This window comes from Elgaria multicarinata, chromosome 3, assembly GCF_023053635.1.
Source record: "Elgaria multicarinata webbii isolate HBS135686 ecotype San Diego chromosome 3, rElgMul1.1.pri, whole genome shotgun sequence".
NCBI classification, from domain to species: Eukaryota; Metazoa; Chordata; class Lepidosauria; order Squamata; family Anguidae; genus Elgaria; species Elgaria multicarinata.
In genome coordinates this window covers 2,779,734-2,793,347 of record NC_086173.1, presented here as the reverse complement: position 1 = coordinate 2,793,347, position 13,614 = coordinate 2,779,734, and the positions used below count along the sequence as shown (strand labels likewise).

The 13,614-nt window shown below is 44.5% G+C and overlaps 1 protein-coding gene across 4 annotated transcripts in view; it reads left to right on the top strand.

Moving 5' to 3' along the window:
- Positions 1–4,313: 4,313 nt before the first annotated feature.
- Positions 4,314–13,614, top strand: part of RFX1 (regulatory factor X1) — a 67,941-nt gene continuing 58,640 nt past the window's right edge. For 3 of the 4 annotated variants that reach the window (XM_063119099.1, XM_063119098.1, XM_063119097.1), the window contains exon 1: positions 4,384–4,461. The gene's annotated coding sequence lies outside the window, so the exon portion shown is untranslated. Of the gene's footprint in view, positions 4,466–13,614 lie in introns of all 4 variants that reach the window. The other variant, XM_063119100.1, reaches the window with a different exon arrangement.

The window sequence follows — 13,614 nt, the reverse complement described above, 5'->3', positions numbered from 1 at the left end:
TCTTGCTGAACTAGAGGAACATTTGAACAGACTGACTCCCAACGCCTGCAAGCAAGTTATATCTTTCTCTTTGAAATAATAGGGACTATTGGTTGCATTCTTATGTTAACAGATTACTTCTGCATTTGGCCCTATTAACGGGCAATTGCTGTACATTTTTATGTATAACTGAGGTTCTAACTAAAGAAAGCTTGCTCAATTCAAATCTGTGTGAGGTTTATGCCAGCTAACCCTAAGAAGACCTACACAAGCAAATATCCCATATGCCCATGAGAAAGTATGGTATATAAATCTATTCCACATAGGCTGGAGGCACACTAGCCCTGTTCAGGCAGTTGCCTGATCGCAGGATGGCTAAAAGTGGGTAGGGGGGCAGGGATTCAAAAGTCCCACCACCAACGTTCCAGGGTGCGCGGGTTGGGCTCCTCCACAGACTCTTGTACTATCAATTCAAAGGTCTGAAAAGGGTTTTTAAGCACCCTAAGCAGTGATGGCAGGATCCCCGTTCATATGGAAGCTTCTAGGCATGTTCAGCTAAACACACTTAGAAACCCTGTAGAGGATGTTGCAAAAATGCAGGTTCAATTCCTGGTGAGTGCCCAATTTTCCACCAAGAACGAGAGGAACTTAAGAGGTGAGGGACAAAACAGTTTTATTTCTGCAGAAAGAGACGACGAGTGAACTCACGTTCCATAAACTCACGTTGCCCACCCAAAATGGGGCTGGGGCTATATATACTCCTGGGTAGAGTTTTTACATCTGTGCACTAACAATTCCTTTGTCTAGCTGGAGAGGAAGAATGCTATAAACCAGGTAGCCCTTCTATCTGAGAACTAGGGGAGCCACTCCATATATGGCCTGGCTCTCAGTCTGCTAGAGTAGCAGAACAGAGAAGGGGAAATCTTTCTGTGTAACAAGGAGACCACACAGTGAAGGATGATGGAGACGAGGCTTGAATGTATATGCTTATTCCCTACACACTGTTAGTCAGGCCTTGTTCAGGCCAACGCCCGAACAAGGCTAAACATTCTCTCAGAAAAAATGGTCTAAGATGGTATGATAGAGCCTGCATTGTTTGTGATTTGGGAAGAAGGTAGCTCTCCAAATGTTTTGGACCTCAACTCCACACACACACACACAATATCAGCACAGCCAATGGTCAAGAATGCTGGGAGTTGATGGCCAAAAACATCTGGATCTCTCTACCACCTCTGACCAAACAGGCTCCTAAAGTGCTTCAAAAACTTGCAAAATCTGATAGTGATATGAAAGAAATGTGCAACCATCATGATCATCTGTGGCAGTAATGTACCTCCCTCCAACGCTCTTAAAATACATAGTTTATTCCAGCTTTTATAACAATTGGCTGACACTCCAAAAACTACACTTTAACTCTAAGAATGCAACGTTCTTTGGTGCAAAGTCATCCTCCTCTCAGTAAAGAAGCAGGGCCCACAGGCAGATGTGGGTTAGGTCTGCCGCTCTCGGTGTTTAGCATCAAGGGCTGAAAACCTCTAGTACACCCTTCCCAAACCTGGTGCCCTCCAGATGTGTTAAGATTACAACTCCCATAACCCCCACCTAGAATTGCTAAGGAAAGCCATCAGGATTGGGAAGGCTTCTCTAGTAACTTGTGCTACTCACACCTAATCCTATCTCCCAGAGAAAGTTCCAAGTTTATATATGCTAAAGGAAACATTTAAACAAAGTCAACTAAGGTTAGCAATGGCCAAATGGTCTTCAATGCCCTTCTTCCCAGTCACTGACCACCTTTATCACTGTCTTCCTTTCCCCATGAAACATGTTTTTAACCTGGGTGTAACACATACCCCGTTCCTCAGCCTGTGCTTTGATGTCTTTCCTTTTTTTACCCCTTGCTGCTTTGTCAACCCACACGTCAGTCTCAAGTTCCATCCGCATCTACCCACTTTTGTACCACCTAGGAAAATATACTCGTGGTACAGGCTTTTGTAACTACATTTAATTAAAGAAAAAGCCCCCGAAACACAGCACTAAGCCTCCCCCAAACAACGGCCCACCAAATGCGAGAGGAGAGAGCCTACGTACAGGAAATACTGAAAAACTGGCAGGACGATAGGAGACAGGAAACAAAACCGAATGTTAAGAAGTGCAACTGGGGAGGGCCTACGCAGCCACACAAACCCAATGGGTACTGCTTCTGCAGCAAAAATAGAATCAGGCTGCAATCCTATGCATGTTCAGATAGAAACATGTCCTACAATGCCAGCATGCCCCAGGCCAAGTTTAGATTTTGCAGGGTTAGGACATTTATAAGAATAATCTTGAAGCTTTGGAACACCTTTTTGTAGCAAAAGGGCCACTGAATCTGGTTGGCTGTGCTCATAGTAATAAGTACGTTACAGGCCCTGCAGTAGCATCTCAGGTTAGAGATGCTGGGCTTTTTCAGACAGTGCACTAACCCATGGTTAGGACGCTATCCCCTTTGCAGCAAAGGGTTGGTGAGTGTGTTTAAACCAGTGGTTCCCAAAGGGGGCGGTGGGATTGCATAGGGGGGCGCTAAGAGGCAAAGGGGCGGCAAGGGGTCGCTCGAGGTGGTCTTTTCCGAGAAGCGCCTCTCCAGAAGGTCTTAAAACCCAGGGACATTTTTATGGGAGAAGGTAGTTTGGTCCCAAGCCATCTAGGGGAAGAATCCACACAGGTATTCATACCGTTTAAGAAGAGTCCTTTTAACGGTGAATTGAAATGTTTCAAAAGCACCAAAACGCTAATGAAGAGACATACCCTGCTTGGTGTGCCCTGCCACGCCGGCTGCAAGACAGAGGCATTCACTCGCTTTTACCTCCCTCCCTCGGCAAGCCTGTGGTGGGTGCTTCCCATTTAAAGGGGCCAATTGAGCTACAAAATGACATTGAGCTGAAGCCAAAGTTTAAGAAATCGTACCAGGAGTTTTGATTACAGAAGGAATTTTCTGATCGCTATCCTGCACTATGGAGAGTGGTTTAGAAGCTCCTGGTTGCATTTCCAACATCATATTTGGTGGAATGTGGTTTTAGTGTGGTCTGCCTACTTCTCTCTAAGCAAAGAAATTGACTCCAGATTACTAAACATGGTGATTTAGGACTCATGTTAAGTGATTTTAAACCAGACATTGGGAAACTGGTATCCCTTCATCAAGCCCATCCATCATGTTAAGAATTTACAGAATAGTAAGGTACTCTACCCTAGTTACTAAATGTGATATCTAATATTCTTGCTAAATGACATGAACCCTTGCTCTGTCGGGTGCTGCTGGTGAGCTTTCCTTAATTAAGCGTTTGCTTGCTTGGCCATTGTGGGAAACAGGATCATCCTTCGGCCTGATCCACCACGGCTGTTTTTAATGCGTACACATCCATACAATTTATTTATTTATTTATTTATTTATTTTATTTCTATACAGCCCAATAGCCGAAGCTCTCTGGGCGGTTCACAAAAATTAAAACCATAGTAAGACAACCAACAGGTTAACAACACAAATACAAAATACAATATAAAAAGCACAACCAGGATAAAAACCACGCAGCAAAATTGATATAAAATTAAAATACAGAGTTAGAACAGTAAAATTTAAATTTAAGTTAAAATTAAGTGTTAAAATACTGAGAGAATAAAAAGGTCTTCAGCTGGCAACGAAAGGAGTACAGTGTAGGCGCCAGGTGGACCTCTCTGGGGAGCTCATTCCACAACCGGGGTGCCACAGCAGAGAAGGCCCTGCTCCAACAGGGCCGGGGTGACTAAAGGTCAGGTGACTAAAGAGCACAGCCAGCTGGGGCATTCTGGGAGATGCAGTCCAACACATCTGGAGCGCCCCAGGTTGAGGAAGGCTGACCTAGCTGCTTTGCAAACACAGAAGCCGTACTGCAACAAATGAACTACATTGCCCAGCATGCCGCAATCCGCGCAGGCGCTTTACTCGGCAGTCTATGGCGAAGTTTCCAACGCGCCTTTACGCTTTATTGACAAGGCCTCCAGCCAATAGTAAAGTGCCAACTCCCAATCTGATCCCGCCGCCTTAAAGGCTCACCTTCTCTCTCTGACGGACAGGCTCCTCGTCAACGCCGGATTGGCCAATGGAAGGGCGAAGCATCCGGGCGGAGGTGCGGCTTCGGACCAACGGGGCGGAGAAAGCGCTGACAAATGACTGGCAAGCACACAGCCCAATGGAACGTCGACGTCGCCCAATCGGCGTCGGGCGCCGCCCACTTCCCCCCTCCCCGCGCCAAGGTGGGTAGCAACAGTTGCCCCGGTGAGGGAACACGGAGGGCGCCATAGCCACCGTAGTCGTGGCGACCAGGAAACCCGGCAACAACAACAACAACCGCCCACCCTCCCCGCCTCAGCGCGATTCCCGCCAAAATCGAGAGAGGGCACGATAGTCGCGACTTCGTCCCCGCCCCTCCCCCTGAGGGGACGCGGCCTCGCGGGGCCGGGACGGTCCAGGTGGGTCCGAGTCCGCTTCCCCTCCCTTCTCCCCGGCAAAATGGCGGAGCCTGTGGTTCCCCCCTCGCCCTCCCCGAGACACTCGGGAAAGGTGAGGCAGATAAGTTGTGGGGTTTTCTCCCCCGGGCTTTGGGCCCCGCAGCGGCGGCCACTCCAAGCAGGGCTCGTCGAGAAAGGGCCCAGGCCCTGACAGGCGGGGCTTCGGCGCTTTCCGTTGATTGGTGGGCTAGCGGGCCAATCGAAGCCAGCAGGAACCCCGAGGGCGGCCAATAAGGCTTGGCGAGAGGTGGGCGTGGGCGTGGCCTGCTCGCTGACTGAGGGAGAGCGAAGAGTTGACTTCAGAACGCGTCACACTGTCGAGGTGACGTCACGGGCAGCCGGTTTTCCTGTATGGTTACAATGACTGACGTTGCGCCGTGGTAATAAGTTTAAAAAGTTCGTGGCCCTCATCATAGTTAAGCATGATCCACGGTTGGGTAGGAGTAATGGTTTTAAAAATATCGTGGCTTTAAAAATAAATAAATGAAAAAATAATCATAAGGAGAGGCTGTTGTTGGAGTGGAGTGATGTCATAGTGATGCCATAGAGGGATTCCTACGGGGAGAGGTCATAGATTTTATTTTTATTTATTTATTTATTTATTTATTACATTTTTATACCGCCCAATAGCCGAAGCTCTCTGGGCAGTTCACAAAAATTAAAACCATAATAAAACAACCAACAGGTTAAAAGCACAAAATTAAGTGATAGATAGATAGATTAAGTGATAGAGCACATGCTTTGCATTCAAAACGTTCAAGATTTAAACTCTCCTTAAAACAGCTCAGGTAGAGTGGGCAATGCTGCACTGTCTTCGCATAATGCAGCTTCCTACCTTTGGCAAAGGTAGTAGGGGCAGAGATACTTCTGAGAGGGCTAGAAGAATGTACAGTCAGCTGTTCTTGCTCTGCCTTCGCTTGTGTAGCTCTGTGGCAGAGGACATGCTTTGCATGCCGACTTTCTTAGGTTTAGTGCCCCACATTTCTAGTTAAGGGATCTCAGGTAGCATGTGTGGGAAGGGTCTTGTGAAAAGGTACTAGTTAGAGCACCTACTGATGGTTTGGCTAGTGTGCTGGTTCACATGTAAGAAGCCCCAAATATATGCATTTCCCACCAGTGAATTACTTCCTGGCTTGATCAAACTGGTTTGCTGGTTCAATTGTAATCTGCAAGTAACTCGTTGAAATGAAGTGCTTGAGGGGAAATGAGATTGCATAGGCACATGGCTCCTTTCTGTCGTGACGAATCAAAATTGGTCTGATTAGAAAGAGCGCCATGCAGCTTCGTATGTTTATTATTTATTAAATGCCTCATTAAAATATATTTCTCTGAGCATTTTACAGTTTAAAACCTAATAATAATGATAGAAGTAAAATCCCAATTAAAGCAATCAATGATATAAAACTAACAAACATGCCAACACAAAATATCAGGTAGAAGAGGTAGAAGCACTTTGTATATGTGCAGCACATTAAGATGGTGTGCCAAGTTCATGGAATTGACACCGTCATGTCAGAATCCTCAAATGGGGCAAACGGGATCAAACTGCTGCGAAATGTTATTGCAAATTCATTGTGTAGTGGGGATTTTGAAGGCATTGTTATTTCACCCTGTGATGGCTAAGTGTGTTTTTGAACTCTGTTTTGTGTAAGATCTCTGATGTCAGGCCTAGAACTTTACACTCTTGACCGAGAGGGTCGATATGTTATTGTGACTGCTATATCCATTGACTAAATACAAAGAACAACAGGGCTCACCTGCCTTTAAGTGTAGTGTAGGTTGTGCACCTTGTTATGTGGGGTGACAAAAGCCTCACCTATGAAAAATATGTTTCCTAATCGCTTTTTAAGATACATGAAACTTTTCTTGTTCCTACCTGATGATGGTATAGTGGTGAATAACAAGGATGAATCCCATACCAAGCAGGCTTGATGGCCAGAGAAGATGGCAGAGGTCATTGTATTATATGGTGTCACATCAGGGAATAATATCAAAGATGGTTGGGGTTACAGTGAGATAGAGATCCTACACTGGATAATAGATGGATGCTGCTGTGAAATTGCTGCAGCTGAAGTTGTGCTATCTGAGTGTCCATAAAATATATATCATCATTACAGTGTTACATAAATTTTTGCCATATTTTCAATCCTCTTATAATGCAAAAATGTGAATTCAGAGGATATTCGTCCTTCAATGTAAAACAAGTATTGCATTTCACTTAAAACACAATATTATGTGTTGAAATTCTATTTCTTTGCTCTAAGAAATCCAGCAATTGTGCAGTTAAATCGGCTTTCAAGACATATTATGTACTTATACATATCAAGTATAATATGTCTTGACATATTATTCAAGACTTGGCATTTTCAGATGTTTTTCACAAAAAAGCAGCAAATACTCCCTGTTAAAAAGATTGCAGTAAGACCTACCATTATGATCAGACAGTAAAGTGTCATAACATTTTGCAGTGTGGGGTTATTATTCAAAGATATTCATAGTCTTGCTGTCCGTCCCGTTGTGGTGGGGCAAGCAGGAGTCCAGGTGTGCCGTATGGAAAAGGAAGGACAAGAGGACTGTTGTGGGTGGGAGAAACTGAATCTTTCTTGTCTTCTGCTTTGTCAGAGGATGTAAAAGGCTGTGTCCGGAACGCAAACTGGCAATCCAAATAGAAGATTTCATAGTTGAACCTGCTGTAGGACAAGAAATTGCCTATTGGATTGATTCTGTAGCCCTATGATATGATGCTAGATTCTAGAGGGCCATTATATCATCAGAGAAAATAATTGTGCCAAACTATCAGACCATTGATCAACTTCATACAGTATGCTATTCTTCATAGTGGCCGTATAGTTTAACAGAAAGAGAACACTTGTAGAATGATCCATTAGTTCTATGTTGTTTATCCCTGAGGCTTATTATCTTGAGGCCCCCTGAAATATGGACGTTTTCATCTGCCTTGTGAGATATTTGAAAAGGTGGGATAGAAATTTAAAAATAAATAATAAACATGTAGCCCATATTGGCCTTATATCCCTTTATCCCATAAATGTAGTTTCTGTTCCTTCAATTTGAACTGGATTATAATATTGGTCCTTGACACATCTTATGGTAGTTATGTACATGCCAAAAGTTATATTGATATCTTATTTTTACCAGGAGATTTAAATTGTTTACCCATGAGAAGGAAAATATGTTCTTTCTGTCAAAATATTGTGTTTTATATCTTGAGTTCAACTGAAAATGCAAAAGTCAAAACTTGCCTCATTACTTACACATAGCGACTGCTGTGAGGACAAAATTACAACAAGTCTGTTGGTTGTAACTACACCAGTCACTGGAAATACGGAGTTTCATCCAAAATGGGCAGACTTGTCATGCGAAACTATAGCCAGGACTGCAGCAGCGCAGCTTTTGCTTTAGCTGGATTCATTCCCTTCATCATTGTGTAATCTCCACTCATGTTGTTTGTGCCACATGTGCATGTGGGGCAAAAGCAAACATTTGGAGGTCTAACTCTTCATATAGAAGCTTCCTGATATGTTATAGCAAGGGTGTACAACCTTTTTGGCCCTGAGAGCCTTATCTGCTGGGGTGGAGGGGGCCTTACCTGAACATAAGTATTCATCAAGCTGCTGTTGGCCAAGAGAAGACTTACATGCTTTGGTCAGTTGGCAACCAAGGGATGCCTGTTTTGCCTTTTAATCTTACTGGTTCCGGTGGAAGGCGTTCCAATCATTTTTCAGCAAAGCGTTCCCTTTGAGTAAGACCTTTCTGATTCACATTGGGATTTTGCAACACTTTTACTTGAAGTAAACCTGCTTGATTTCAGTGATATTTGTTTCCAAAAAATGTGTTTAGGGTCCTTCCTGACTGTACCTTTTTCAGTTCAAAAGCTCACAGAGCCAAAGTAGTTTAATGAATAAAGATTTCAATAGGAGATCTAGGTTCAAGCTGCAACTTTGTCACTGGACTCTTGGGCAATGTTTCTGCAGCCTACGTTAGGCATCTGCAAAATAAAAAATAAATACAGCCTAACTGAAGGATTTTGTAAGGAGTAAATACAATAAAGGTTGCAAATATTTGCCAGTTAAATTGTGGAGTTAGCAGGAATTTGTTTTCATCAGTTCTGGTAGACTTGTAAACATGTTTGCCAGTAGCAAGTAAAAATCTTCTCTTGTTGATGAGGGAAGTTTGTATAAAGTGGGAGAGAATTGGATATATCGCTTCCTTTGGCTACCTTGCTCACTTTATATTACCACTTCCTAATATTTTAGGCTGAAATGGGAAGGGGATTTATTATTATTTATTGCATTTTTATACCGCCCAACAGCCGAAGGTGGGGAAAAAGGGAATCTTTGTAGGAAGCTTCTCAGTCACTCCCCTTTAACTGTAACCAAGCAGGAAGAACATAGCTTCTCTTTGCCCACTTTATCACTGGCTTCTCAGCAGGCTGGGACATTCTGGGAGTTGTAGTCCAACACATCTGGAGCACCCCAGGTTGAGGAAGGTTGGACTAGAGCTGGGTTAAAGATACTTTGTATCCCAGGAGTTCTGCTTAGGAAGTAAGCAGATGTTCATTCACAGGTCCTGGGAATGCTCCACCCTTTCAGCAGCAGTGCCAGCCGTCATAGAATCATAGAATAGTAGAGGTGGAAGGGGCCTATAAGGCCATCAAGTCAGCGCAGGAATCCACCCTAAAGCATACCTGACAGATGGCTGTCCAGCTGCCTCTTGAAGGCCTCTAGTCTAGTGTGTCAATGGCATCTATGCTCTTGCACAGCTCATGTTCACAGCTCATGTTCATGTTCACTGATCATCTTCACAGCTCCTTTTCATTTTAGTGGGGTTTGTGCAGAATTTCTTCCCAGTAAATTTTGGCCAGCTCTCCATCTAGAATAATGTAATTCCCTGCACTAGAGTGATACCTTTGAACGCTTGTGTTTCACATAAAACAAGGCCAAGTAATCTTGTGAAAGAGCCAACTTAATTACAAAAGAAATTGGCCGGGTTTTGGTCATAATTCCAGAAGTAGTCATATGCCACCTCTAGTAGTTTATGTTGAAAAAGGCATTCTCCTAAAATCTTCATCTTAAATAAATAGAGTTGCTGCCAAGTCACGTTCTGCATTGGGTGGTGGGTTGTTTCCTTTCCCTTCTTGAATGATAATGCTATTATCTACAGGCCATGAAGGGATTTTTGTCTCCACACCTGACTGTGGAGTTCAGTTAATAGGAATGTTTGCTTGCTCTAGGAAAGTGATAGGAGAAACATGCATGCCAGTATGAGCCCCTGAAATTAACAACTTGCTGAGAGTCTCATCTTCAAAGACAATGTCTGTGTCTGCCAGTGAGAGACTTGAGTATGCAATTCCTTTTAGGATTAGGCTCAGTTATTCTTTGCTGTCGTTCCCTGAATCCTCCCAGGGTCTAAAAACAGCCAGGTCATTTCCAAGTTTGGCTTGTTCTGAAAGGAGTGACCAAGTGCACAGGGACCTTTGGAATGCAGCCTAAGCACAGTGTTGTCATGCTGTGGATGACATGGGGCTCCTGCCTGCAGGAAAGTGGTCTTGTCTACCCCAGCTCCATTGGCATGAAGAAGACATCTGGGAGCGACCATCATTTTAGGCCATTTTAAGCATCAGTTGTGCATAGGAATGAACAAAGTATTTCAAATCCCTAGGGTTCTGCACCAGATTTTTAAGGACCTTGCCAATTAAGTTAGGGATTTTTCTAGCACTCATTTGGTGGCATACTTAAAGAAAGATTGTGAGCTTATAGCACTGGGCTAGGAAAGGCATTTCTCTGCTGAAACCTTGGAGAGTTTCTGTTACTCAGAGCAGGGGTGGTGGTGGCTTATGGGCACGTTTGGAATTTTGTAAGTGTCATGTGTGCCATCACAAAATGGCTGCCATAGGGGCATTCCCATTCAGAAAATGACTACTGCAGTAGCCATTCACTGTCAGAAAACCCCCACTTCAAAGAAGGTAAACTTTCTGTACCAGTCAGTTCACACCCACACCCTACCCAGATCTCTCTCTTTTTCCCAGGATACAAAGAGTGGGAGAGAAAGGAGGGGGAAAGTATAGAGAAAGGGGGAGATATCCAAACTCAGATCCAATAGCCAGACCCAGAAAGAGAAAGATAGGAGGGAGGGGCAGATCTGGGACGGGTGGAGAACATAGCCAGAGAGAGTGAGAGAAGAAAATTCACCCAAAACCAGAGGGAAAAATATGCAGACATGCCCCAGTCTTTCCCTTCCTGCTCCTAGTTGCTTCACTTTCCTTCTCCCTCACCCTCCCATCCCGCCCTCTGGTTGGGTCAGTATGGTATTCCATCTTTTTCTTTCTTTCTTTTAAAACATTTTTAGAGGGTGTTTTCCCTCCTTTCCTCCTGGTCACTCTGCTTTCTGGTCAGCTACTTGGATGCTAATCTCAGGCTAACACAGTACATAGAGTTGAGAGAGTAATGTGGGAAAGAGAGACACTTTTCCCACTTTCTCCTTCATCTCTATGTACCGTTACAGCCTGAGATCAGTAGCTCAACTGGTGAGCTCTGCCTTCAAAAGTACATAGCTGTCAGAGGAAGTAAGAAAAAATGCTGGTCTTTCTCGCTTCCTCTTTTAGGTCTCTTACTTTACAAGGCTGAGATTGCTCTTTTCCCATTTCTGAATGGAGTTAGTAGGGGAGTGGAAGCACAGGGGCTTTATGGGCACCAGGTGAAACTGTCATGGTCTTCATTGCACCTGTGGGCACAGTGATGGAGACTCCAGTCCTGGGATATAGATGACCAGTGATCTGGTCATCTTCAGCTTCAGATGTCCATAGCCCAGGGGTCCCCAAACATGTTGGACTGTGGGTACTCTCACAAAATGGCTACCATAGGGGTTGTTGCTCATTCATAAAATGACTGTAAAGGAGGACATGGCTGGTCACAAAACACTCATTTCCCAGAAGACAACCCAGTGGACTAAACGAAAAATAATTTGCAAAAGAACTGAAAGTATTGCGTCCAGTTCTGGGCTCCACAATTCAAGAAGGACGCAGACAAACTGGAGCGTGTTCAGAGGAGGGCAACCAGGATGATCAGGGGTCTGGAAACAAAGCCCTATGAAGAGAGACTGAAAGAACTGGGCATGTTTAGCCTGGAGAAGAGAAGATTGAGGGGAGACATGATAGCACTCTTCAAATACTTAAAAGGTTGTCACACAGAGGAGGGCCAGGATCACTTCTCGATCCTCCCAGAGTGCAGGACACGGAATAATGAGCTCAAGTTAAAGGAAGCCAGATTCCAGCTGGACATCAGGAAAAACTTCCTGACTGTTAGAGCAGTGCGACAATGGAATCAGTTCCCTAGGGAGGTTGTGGGCTCTCCCACACTAGAGGCCTTCAAGAGGCAGCTGGACAAGCATCTGTCGGGGATGCTTTAGGGTGGATTCCTGCATTGAGCAGGGGGTTGGACTCGACGGCCTTGTAGGCCCCTTCCAACTCTGCTATTCTATGATTCTATGATTCTATGAAATACAATACAGAGATGGGGTCTCTGTACAAAACCACTATTTTGAACCCAAATAAAAATGACAGTGGAGGGCAGCTCTTTGCTTTGCAGTATGCCCGCATCCCAGTTATTTTTTATTTCTTTTTTAAACAAAAATCTTACGGATTAAAGCATGAGGGGCAGGGAGACTGGCGGGCACTAAGAGAAGAGTCCATAGGTGCCCATGGGCACCATTCTGGAAACCCCAGCTATAGCCAATAGGAGGCAAACTGTAGAATCTAAAAGAACATTAGAATTGTTAGATGTGTGTGCAAATCATTGCCATAGTTGTTAGAAGACTTTCCTGCTGAGAGCTGAGACTAGGGCTGCTTCCTGACAAGGATTTATTATGGAATTGTCATAGTTCATTGATCACATTTTATATGGGGTCCACACAATTTTGTCATTCATGTGTAATCCCTTGTTTCCCCCCAGTGTTTTTCCTTACTTCTTTCTTAATAAGGAAAATGCATATATCTCAGAAAGAGAAGAAGCATGGGTAATCTTTAGCACTACCATTTAATTTTTTAAGATGCATAGTCTTGATGTGGGTAGTGACGTTTTGTAGATTTAGCAATATTGCCATGCCTCTTCATTTCCTCTGGGTGTATCTTCATTTTCACTATTATATTCCCTCCTCTTGAGAGAAGAGTGGGCGGGGAAGCCCAGACAGATCAGATTAGTTGGTGCCAGGTGTAGGTACAAGGCCGGTCTTGTACCTAGTAGGTAGATTTATTAGGAAGTAGTTTGAGAATGTCAGATGTCTCTGTAAGCTTATCTCTGTAAGAAATTCTGGTGGGATCTAGCTTGCTTACTCCCTGTTGCGGCCTTGAAGCTGCTGGTTCTCTGGGAACTTCAGAGTGTTTTAGAAAGGTGGGGGGCACTCTTGGAAGCTGTCCTCAGATTGTAGCATCATCGAAGTGGGTTGTAGCCGTACCGTCCTGTTGGCACATGGGCAGGGTTTACAAGTCAGAGGACCTGTTTATCAAGTGGCTTTGAATAGGCCTTAAATGCTTGTGCAAAGCTGAAAAAGCTTTGCTAGGTTTCATCTCTTGACACAACGCCTGGCCTCCCTCCTGCTTTGGATTTCATCTCCGATTTGGACTTTGAAAGCACTCTGCACATGGACGCTTTGCTATTTGGACTGTGCCATGAAAAGTACTGTGAGGCTTTTCATAGACTTGGACTTGCATTTGCTGTGGATTGTGTGTGTGGCCAGACTCAGGTGGCAGGGAGTCCTTAGCAGAAGGGTGGGACTCCTGTGCCTGAGGTTTAACCTTCCCTAAAGTCATGGTTACCAGGGTCAGCTCAGTTGTGGCAGGCTGAGATTGACAAGTGCGTGACCGAGCTTCTCTGCCTGGCTCTAGTGGCTCAGAGCAACCCTTCCATGGGGTTTTGTTTTAGGCAATTGGTCATGTCCCTTGAGGTGCCAACGTATGCCTGTCTACTGTGTGATTTCCTCAATAAAAGAAGTCTCACTGATGTGAGTGTCTCGTGTCAGCTTGCCAGCGCATGTGAATGCCAGAGGGAACAGGCATGAACACGACAGTTGGCAAGTGTAGCATTTGATTTCAAAGTAAAC